Raw genomic sequence first — 8,769 nt, forward strand, 5'->3', positions numbered from 1 at the left:
CTTAACTATATTCACAGGACATACTTAACTCCTATAAGACTGAACAAAATGGGTCTTAAACAAGACTCCAAATGCTCCCTATGTACAAATGGGGATGAAGGGACATTTATGCACATGTACTGGGACTGCCCACCAGTTAAGATATTTTGGAAAGAAGTGACCCAGCAATTATCAAATCTCTTGGATCTGGATATACCTGTACACCCCTCTGTATTACTGCTGAATGATGTCTTTGAACATGCAGTACCTCCACAGCTAAAGAGATTGGTTTTATCCGGTATCACAGTGGCTAAAAAGCTGATAGCATCACGATGGTTTCAACCGGAAAAAATGTGCCGGAAGGTCTGGACTCTTACATATCTCGATGTGATTTATCAAGAAATATCTACAGCAAGAATTTTGGGTCTCAATGAATCCAAAATGACTATGTGGTTAGAAGTGGTAGAGAGAATAAAAGATAGCATATAATGGTAGTGTCTGGTTAGGAACAAGTTATAATGGTTGGATTATCCAATGGGGGGTCCGGGAGGGGGGGGGGTACGAGCTAGAGCATATGTGTGTAGGTTTTTAGATAACAGGTATTAGGGGTATATCCTGTATAAGACATTTGACTAAATGGTAATTTCATTGGATATGCACTGTAATTAATGCTTGTATATCTTATCGTGTGTTGTCATGTTTGTTTATATGTTTGTTTAAAAAATAATAAAAATAAATAAAAATAAAAATAAAGACCAAACAATCGTGACCAATCGTGATGCAATTAAAATCTACCCAAATCAAAAGCCCTGGGTAGACAAATCCGTCCGTGAGGCTCTGAAAGTGCGCACATCAGCATACAACACCGGGCTGGAGACAGGCAACATGGAAGAACACAAGATGGCAAGATACAACGTCAGGAGAGCAGTAAAAGAGGCAAAACGGCGTTACAGGGATAAAGTTGAACTTCAGTTCGAACAGGCTGACTCTAGAGGCATGTGGCAGGGCCTCAGAACAATGACAGATTACAAAGGCTGAATAATGACATCTCCTTAGCAAATGATCTCAATTCCTTCTATGCGAGGTTTGAGGCTGTGAATAAAAACACCAGCCTACAAACCACGGCAATGGGGGGGGGGGGGGTCTGCTGATGGAGACTCAGTGTTCAGGGTAACAGAGCATGAGGTGAGACGGATCTTTAAAAAAGTGAATATCAGGAAGGCAGCAGGACCGGACGGCATCCCCGGCCGCGTCCTAAAAGTCTGTGCCGACCAACTGGCCCCGGTATTCACTGACATCTTCAACCTGTCCTTGGAACAGGCTGTCATCCCCACCTGTCTGAAGAAGTCCACCATCATCCCTGTACCCAAAAAATCTACGCCCGCTTGCCTCAACGACTACCGCCCTGTAGCCCTCACCTCCATAGCCATGAAGTGCTTTGAAAAGCTAGTGAAGGGCTACATCTGTTCCTCCCTCCCCATCAACCTGGACCCTCTGCAATTTGCATATCGCCCCAACAGGTCCACGGAGGACGCCATAGCCCATGTGCTGCACACAGCAGCATCACACCTGGACAAGAGGCAGGGGAACTATGTGAGAATGCTGTTCATCGACTACAGCTCAGCATTCAATACCATAGTCCCCTCCAAACTCATAGCCAAGCTCAGGGACCTGGGCTTGAACTATGACCTCTGCCAGTGGGTCTTGGACTTCCTGACGGGCAGACCCCAGGTGGTAAGAGCAGGCAACTGCACCTCCTCATCCATCACGCTCAACATAGGGGCCCCCCAGGGCTGTGTTCTGAGCCCCCTCCTCTACTCCCTGTACACACATGACTGCGTAGCACAGCGGAACAACAACACCATCATCAAATTTGCTAATGACACAGTAGTGGTGGGCCTGATCTCTGCCAACGACGAAAGGGCCTACCTGGAAGAGGTAGAGAACCTGTCACAGTGGTGTCAGGAGAACTGCCTCTCCCTGAACGTCAGCAAAACAAAAGAGATGATTGTGGACTTCAGGAGGTCGGGGGTCAAGGACTACAGCCCCCTCAGCATCGACGGGGCACCGGTTGAGAGAGTGAACAGTTTCAAGTACCTCGGAGCCCACATATCCGAGGATTTGACATGGACCACACACATTGACAGTGTTGTGAAGAAGGCACGACAACGCCTCTACTTCCTCAGGCGCCTAAGGAAGTTCCAAGTCAGTCAGAAGATCCTTAGGAACTTCTACTCATGTACAATAGAGAGCATCCTGACTGGCAACATCACCTCCTGGTTTGGGAATAGCACTGCACAAGACCGTAGCAGACTACAAAGAGTGACACGTTCAGCCGAACGCACAATTGGAGGGGGGCTTCCCACCCTCCAGAACATTTACAACAAGCGGTGCAAGGGGAAGGCTAAGAGAATTATTAAGGACTCGAGCCACCCGAACAACTGCCTCTTTGAACTGCTGCGGTCAGGCAAGCGATACCGGAGTCTTAAGGCGAGCACAGAAAGACTCCCCAGGCCATCAGGCTGCTAAACGAACAATAAACACTATGCAACAACCATCAAATGCACACAGCACACACACCCACACGCACACACTCACTTAAACAAACAACACACTGCAGCACCCACTCTCCACACTTTAGATCACACAAACACACTTTATATTTATTGATAAAGGATTTGCACTACAACTCGTACACCTACTGTAAATTGTACCTAAATTGCACCTCATCCTATTTCTGCCTTGCACTATATAGTATTGTATATTAGTACACTACACAGTATTGTATATTATATGGTAACTCAGTTACGTCTACTCTGCATCGAACATTGTACATATGTCTATACTGAACACTGTGACCTAATTTTTTTACTTCTAATTTACATGCTATACTATGTTATTTTATTTCATACTTATCTTGTCTTGCACAGTCTCTGGAGCGTAACAGTAAGAAACATTTTGTATAAAAGTATTCTGTACTTCTGTATGACAACTATTAAAGAAACTTGAGAAACTTGAAACAATATACAAAACTAAAGTACAAAATGCAAGCACATTTCTAAAATGAGGTAGAGATGTAGTGCAAATATTTTTTTAGTAATAAATGGATACAATAGATAAAATATGGTGTAGTGTTAAAAAGTGTTTAAAATGTCTAAAGTGAATGAATGTTTATAAAGTGAGCGTGTGCACGTGGGTGTGTGTGGAATGAATGTAGAAGCAGGAGCGAGTGACCAAGCTTTATCGTGTACTTTATTTGACCGTGGGAGTGCTTCTCAGTGACGGACTCGATCCAGTTCAAAGGCGGCACCTGAGGAGAGAACGCTGATATTTTACTCAATTCAAATCAATATATCAAGCCTTCAGATGAACCGATTAAGTCCATGTTAAAGATATTCATATATCTGTGTATTCTGTTATCTGCAATGAATGAAATAACTTGCTTGAGAAGATTACAGAGAACTCACTCTGTGTCTCTCTGTGTGTCTACAATCTAACATGTCTACAAGAGAGGTGCACTTCTGCCAGAAACAGGAAGTTCCTCTCTCCCTCTAACACAAGGCCATTTCCTGTGCAGGCATCCGTTTGTAACTTAATGTATAGTAAGCAGAAAGTAACATGTCAGCAGAATTAACTGTCTGTTAATTAACTGTTCGCGCCCTTCACATGATGTTCTTGTTTCATGCTTGTAATAAAACTACTGTAAACGGGGAGTACTCCCCAGTGTTGCTCTGACCAGAGACACTCCCTGTACTGCAGAACTTGTAATAAGAAAAGAAAAGAAAAAAAAGGAGAGAGAGAGGAAAGATGATGTGATTTGCATGTGTTCATAATCTCAGTAAGAGATGCAAGACAAGAGTCTTGTTGAGATTATTGTTTGAAAATGTTATGCAAATATTGGATGCCTATTGTGGTGTAATACTTGAAAAAAATTATGTTTTGTTATTAAGGGACTGGGAGATGTTTCTTACTAAAAGGGGAAGATGTCCTGTAAGGGTTTGGCTCGTGTTGCTACACGGACACATTTGTATGTTGCAAGGCTCTTCCTGACTTACCTAGGAATAAAGAGTCAACGTGATCACATGCTCTACGTCTCTTATGAACTAAAGTTACAAGGTTTACACAACAGCAACCATAGACAAATGTTATGACAGAAACACCCTGGAGGAGTCACGTTGCGGATGAGTCATCACTGACTCACTGACAGTCTGACAGTCCCCCCCCCCCCACCCCACCTACCCAACCTCCTCCAATGTACAGTTTCTACGTCTAATGTAGTCTCTTTTCTAGACTCTTTTTGTATCACAAACAGTACTGTATTTGCACATCTGGTATGTCATAAATGTATAGATGTAGCAGTACTGTCTATCTGTATGTCGTGTATGTCATGTTATGATGAATTTAAAATGGGGGACCCTGATGTAAACAAGACGAAAGTCTTTCTCTGGTCTGCATCCCCTTAACAATTGTATGTAGTACCCATTCTGCAATCTGTTAATACAGTTTTCAATCAATCAATCAATGACCAGCATTGTGTTCCGTTTCAGTTCTCAAGAAATTCGTTCGTTGCAAATCTGGTATGTCATAAATGTATAGATGTAGCTGTACTGTCTATCTGTGTATGTCATATGTCCTGATGAATTGAAAATGGGGGACCCTGATGTAAACAAGACGAAAGTCTTTCTCTGGTCTGCATCCCCTTAACAATTGTGTGTATTGAGCTGTACTCTATTGTACCCATTCTGCAATCTGTTAATAAAGTTTTCAATCAATCAATCAATCAATAGCCTTTGGCTTTGGCCAATCAGATGTTTTTGGCCAGCCAAACGGTATCGGCGTTCCACATCAGAAAATGAACACCACCATCGCGCTCCTTGTCAAAAAGTACACACAATATGCAAAACCAACTGCCGATCAGAGGCTGGGAATTGTATTTATGTTTTTTGTATTCATTTAAAAGCTGCTGGTGCCTCTGGGAGTGAATCGCCTGCTTTTTACAATCACCTACTGTTTGCCTACCATGATGTCTGCGATTAATGTGATGAGTTTGATTGAAAACTTTATTAACAGATTGCAGAATAGGTACAATACAGATACAGTACAGCTCAATACACACAATTGGTAAGGGGATGCAGACCAGAGAAAGACTTTCGTCTCGTTTACATCAGGGTCCCCCATTTTCAATTCATCATATATCATGTCGTTGTCTGCGCGTTCACGAGGTGTATGCATCTAATCTAATCTACGAATTCCAATCTGGCTTCAGAACGTCCCACTCCACTGACACATGCCTCCTCTATTTGAACGACCACATCAAACAAGAGGTGGACGCGGGCAAATACTGCGGCATGGTCATGCTGGACCTACAAAAGGCCTTCGACACTGTCAATCACTCCATTCTAATGGACAAGCTAAAAGCAATTGGTTTTGATAGCTTATCAGTGAGCTGGATGCAATCCTACCTGGAGGGGAGAGAACAGATGGTAGAGGTAAACGGTACTCTATCCCCCCCCCCTCACAGTGAGCTGTGGTGTTCCACAAGGAAGCATACTAGGACCGCTACTCTTCCTAATTTATGCAAATGACATGTCGTCAGCCTGTGACTGCAACTTGTTCCTGTTTGCGGACGACTCAGCCCTGCTGGTCTCTGACAAGAACAAGTTGCAGGTTGAAAAAACCCTCAGCACGGAACTAGGCAAAATCTGCATATGGCTCGCTGATAACAAACTATCATTACACATGGGCAAAACAGAGTCCATTCTCTTCGGTTCAAATAACAAACTCAACAAGACAGACGGCTTCTCAGTTACAGTGGGTGACAATATTGTCACAAGGAAAGACGAAATTACCTACCTGGGTTCCATCCTAGAGGCAAATCTTTCCTGTGACAAAATGGCATCCAATGTAATAAAAAAAAGTCAACCAACGAACTAGATTCTTGTACCGGATCTCCTCTCTGGTAAACAAGAATACCCTGAAGACTCTGGCAGGAGCACTCATTCAAGGGTACTATGACTATGCGTGCACCTCATGGTACCAAAGCACCTCAAAGGCGCTTAAAACCAAATTACAAACATCACAAAACAAAATGGTCAGACTACTACTTGACCTGAACCCCAGAACCCACCTCACCCCTGCCCACTTTGACAACCTAGGATGGCTTAGAGTAGACGACAGAGTACAGCAACTTGCAATGGGCCTGGTCTACAAGATACACTATACGACCGGGGTGCCCATGTACATGTCAAAATACTTCCCAAAGGTCAGTGAATACCACAACCACTACACCAGAGGAAGCTCAACAAATCATGTTAAACCCAGATTCGGCTCAAACAAGGGACTAAACACGTTTCGCAATTATGCCACAACAATGTGGAACGCCCTACCCAAAGCTGTAAAGGAATGTGAATCCCTGCCCACATTCAGAACCGCTCTTAAAGAGCACCTACGGGAGGCTGCAATTCGAAACTGGCCACTGTAAATGCCCAAAACCCCCACCACCTCCTAATAGACAGTCTCCTCCCCACCGCATGTATATATTCCCTCCCTGCCGTATGTATATTTCCCTCCCACCCACCCACCCCCTCCTAATGTACAGTCCCCTCCCCATCATATCCAGTGGTGCGTTATTGAAATCATCTGGGGTGACACGCACCACGCGCGCTCGCGCGTGCGCGCGCTCCCGCGAATGCGCATTTAATGTCCCCTCGCTTGGGCACAGACTAAAGACAGTGCCTAATTGCCTCTACGAATGGAATGTAACACGTCTTCACAACATGTTAGGTGTGAATGTGTCTGAGAACGTATTTAACACACCTGACGACCGGCGCTATTGATATGCAAATAGCGAGTGAGCTTGCACACCGTGCTACCCCGTCCCATGAACAACGCATGCCTGATCATATCATATACTCTGTCAGGATCTAGGGGTAACAGTACTGTATATTTGAATACCGCTTAGTCACAAATGTATCAGTACTAAATACCTATATGTCCCTATGCCATAAATGTCATGTATGTTGTGTATGTCATAAATGTCTATATGAATTGAAAATGGGGGACCCTGATGGAAACAAGACAAACGTCTTTCTCAGGTCTGCATCCCCTTAACAATTGTATGTATTGAGCCGTACTGTATTGTACCCATTCTGCAATCTGTTAAATAAAGTTTTCATTCATTCTTCATTCATCCACGAATCACGATCGCTGCGCAGGCTGATAAACTGCGCTGATAGGCTGATAGAGTGTATGCGCGTTCACGAGGTGTATGCGCGTCCACGCGAGGTCTATGCGCGTTCACCCGAGGGGGGTAGGTCATCATAACTTGGCGGCGGGTCGGAATTAGGCACGACACCTGTCCCCCCATACAATTATAATTATATACAAGTATACAGTAGTACGGGGTAGCGCCCTACGTCAGTCGCATTTGCACGCAAAAGGCACACCATATTTAGTAGGCTTCACCTTAAAATGTGCCCATGTAAACTGTAAATTCACATTTGTGTTAAAATATGTAATTGTCGATATGGTCTGTTCCTCGACTATAGGCGCAACTTAAGTTATACACAAAAATACAGCGCCAACGTGTGGAACGCCCTACCCAAAGCTGTAAAGGAATGTAAATCACTACCCACCTTCAAAAACACTCTCAAATAACATCTACGGGAGACTGCAATTCAAAACTGGCCCCTACAAAATACAAATGTCCTAACCCAGTTGTACAATAAAGACCAAGCATGGCTTTGTCAGTATTCCAATGTACAGCCCCACCCAACCCCACCCCACCTACCCAACCTCCTCCAATGTACAGTTTCTATGTCAAATGTATGTCAGTATTCCAATGTACAGTGTCCCCCCCCCCCCTACCCAACCCCCCCCCCCCCCCCCCCCCCCCCCCCCCCCACCTCCAATGTACAGCCCCACCCCACCTACCCAACCTCCCCCAATGCACAGTTTCTATGTCAAATGTATATACTCTTCTTCTGGATTTTTTTAGTATCACAAACAGTACTGTATTTGAAAATCTGGTATGTCATAAATGTATAGATGTAGCAGTACTGTCTATCTGTATGTCATGTGTGTCATATGATGAATTGAAAATGGGGGACCCTGATGGAAACAAGACGAAAGTCTTTCTCAGGTCTGCATCCTCTTAACAATTGTATGTATTGAGCTGTACCCATTCTGCAATCTGTTAATACACTTTTCAATCAATCAATCAAAACGTCGTCAACAGCGGATTCCTACCTTGTATGCTGTGGCTGCAATCAGTACAGTGAAGTTTATTGACGGTCCGAAGCTGTCAATTCTGTCATTTATACTTTCCTTGGTTTCTGTTTAACCTCGTTCCCAGCTTTTCTGTTTGACGACTGAGTCGATTCCGGTAACACAAGGAAGCGCTCTCATTGGTCAACATAAGAGTCACGCACATAGTATGAGGGATTCTACGAGATGCATCCAGCTGCAGGACCACAGCTGGCACAGCACCGACACTCTCAGGACCGCGACACTTTGCGGACCCACACCCACATATGGCTCGCTGATAACAAACTATCATTACACATGGGCAAAACAGAGTCCATTCTCTTCGGTTCAAATAACAAATTCAGCAAGACCGACGGCTTCTCAGTTACAGTGCCAGTGGGTGACAATATTGTCACAAGGAAAGACGAAATTACCTACCTGGGTTCCATCCTAGAGGCAAATCTTGCCTGTGACAAAATGGCATCTAATGTAATAAAAAAAGTCAACCAACAAACTAGATTCTTGTACCGGATCTCCTCTCTGGTA

The 8,769-nt window shown here is 44.2% G+C and overlaps 1 protein-coding gene across 8 annotated transcripts in view; it reads right to left on the bottom strand.

The window, feature by feature from the left end:
• Window positions 1–8,346, bottom strand: part of LOC311232811 (von Willebrand factor A domain-containing protein 5A-like) — a 152,016-nt gene extending 143,670 nt beyond the window's left edge. For 7 of the 8 annotated variants that reach the window (XM_084319621.1, XM_084319620.1, XM_084319617.1 and 4 more), the window contains exon 1: window positions 8,227–8,346. The gene's annotated coding sequence lies outside the window, so the exon portion shown is untranslated. Of the gene's footprint in view, window positions 1–3,230; window positions 3,290–8,226 lie in introns of all 8 variants that reach the window. The other variant, XM_084319615.1, reaches the window with a different exon arrangement.
• Window positions 8,347–8,769: the final 423 nt, after the last annotated feature.

This window comes from Notolepis coatsorum (assembly GCF_963971535.1).
Source record: "Notolepis coatsorum genome assembly, chromosome: 1".
Lineage (NCBI taxonomy): Eukaryota > Metazoa > Chordata > Actinopteri > Aulopiformes > Paralepididae > Notolepis > Notolepis coatsorum.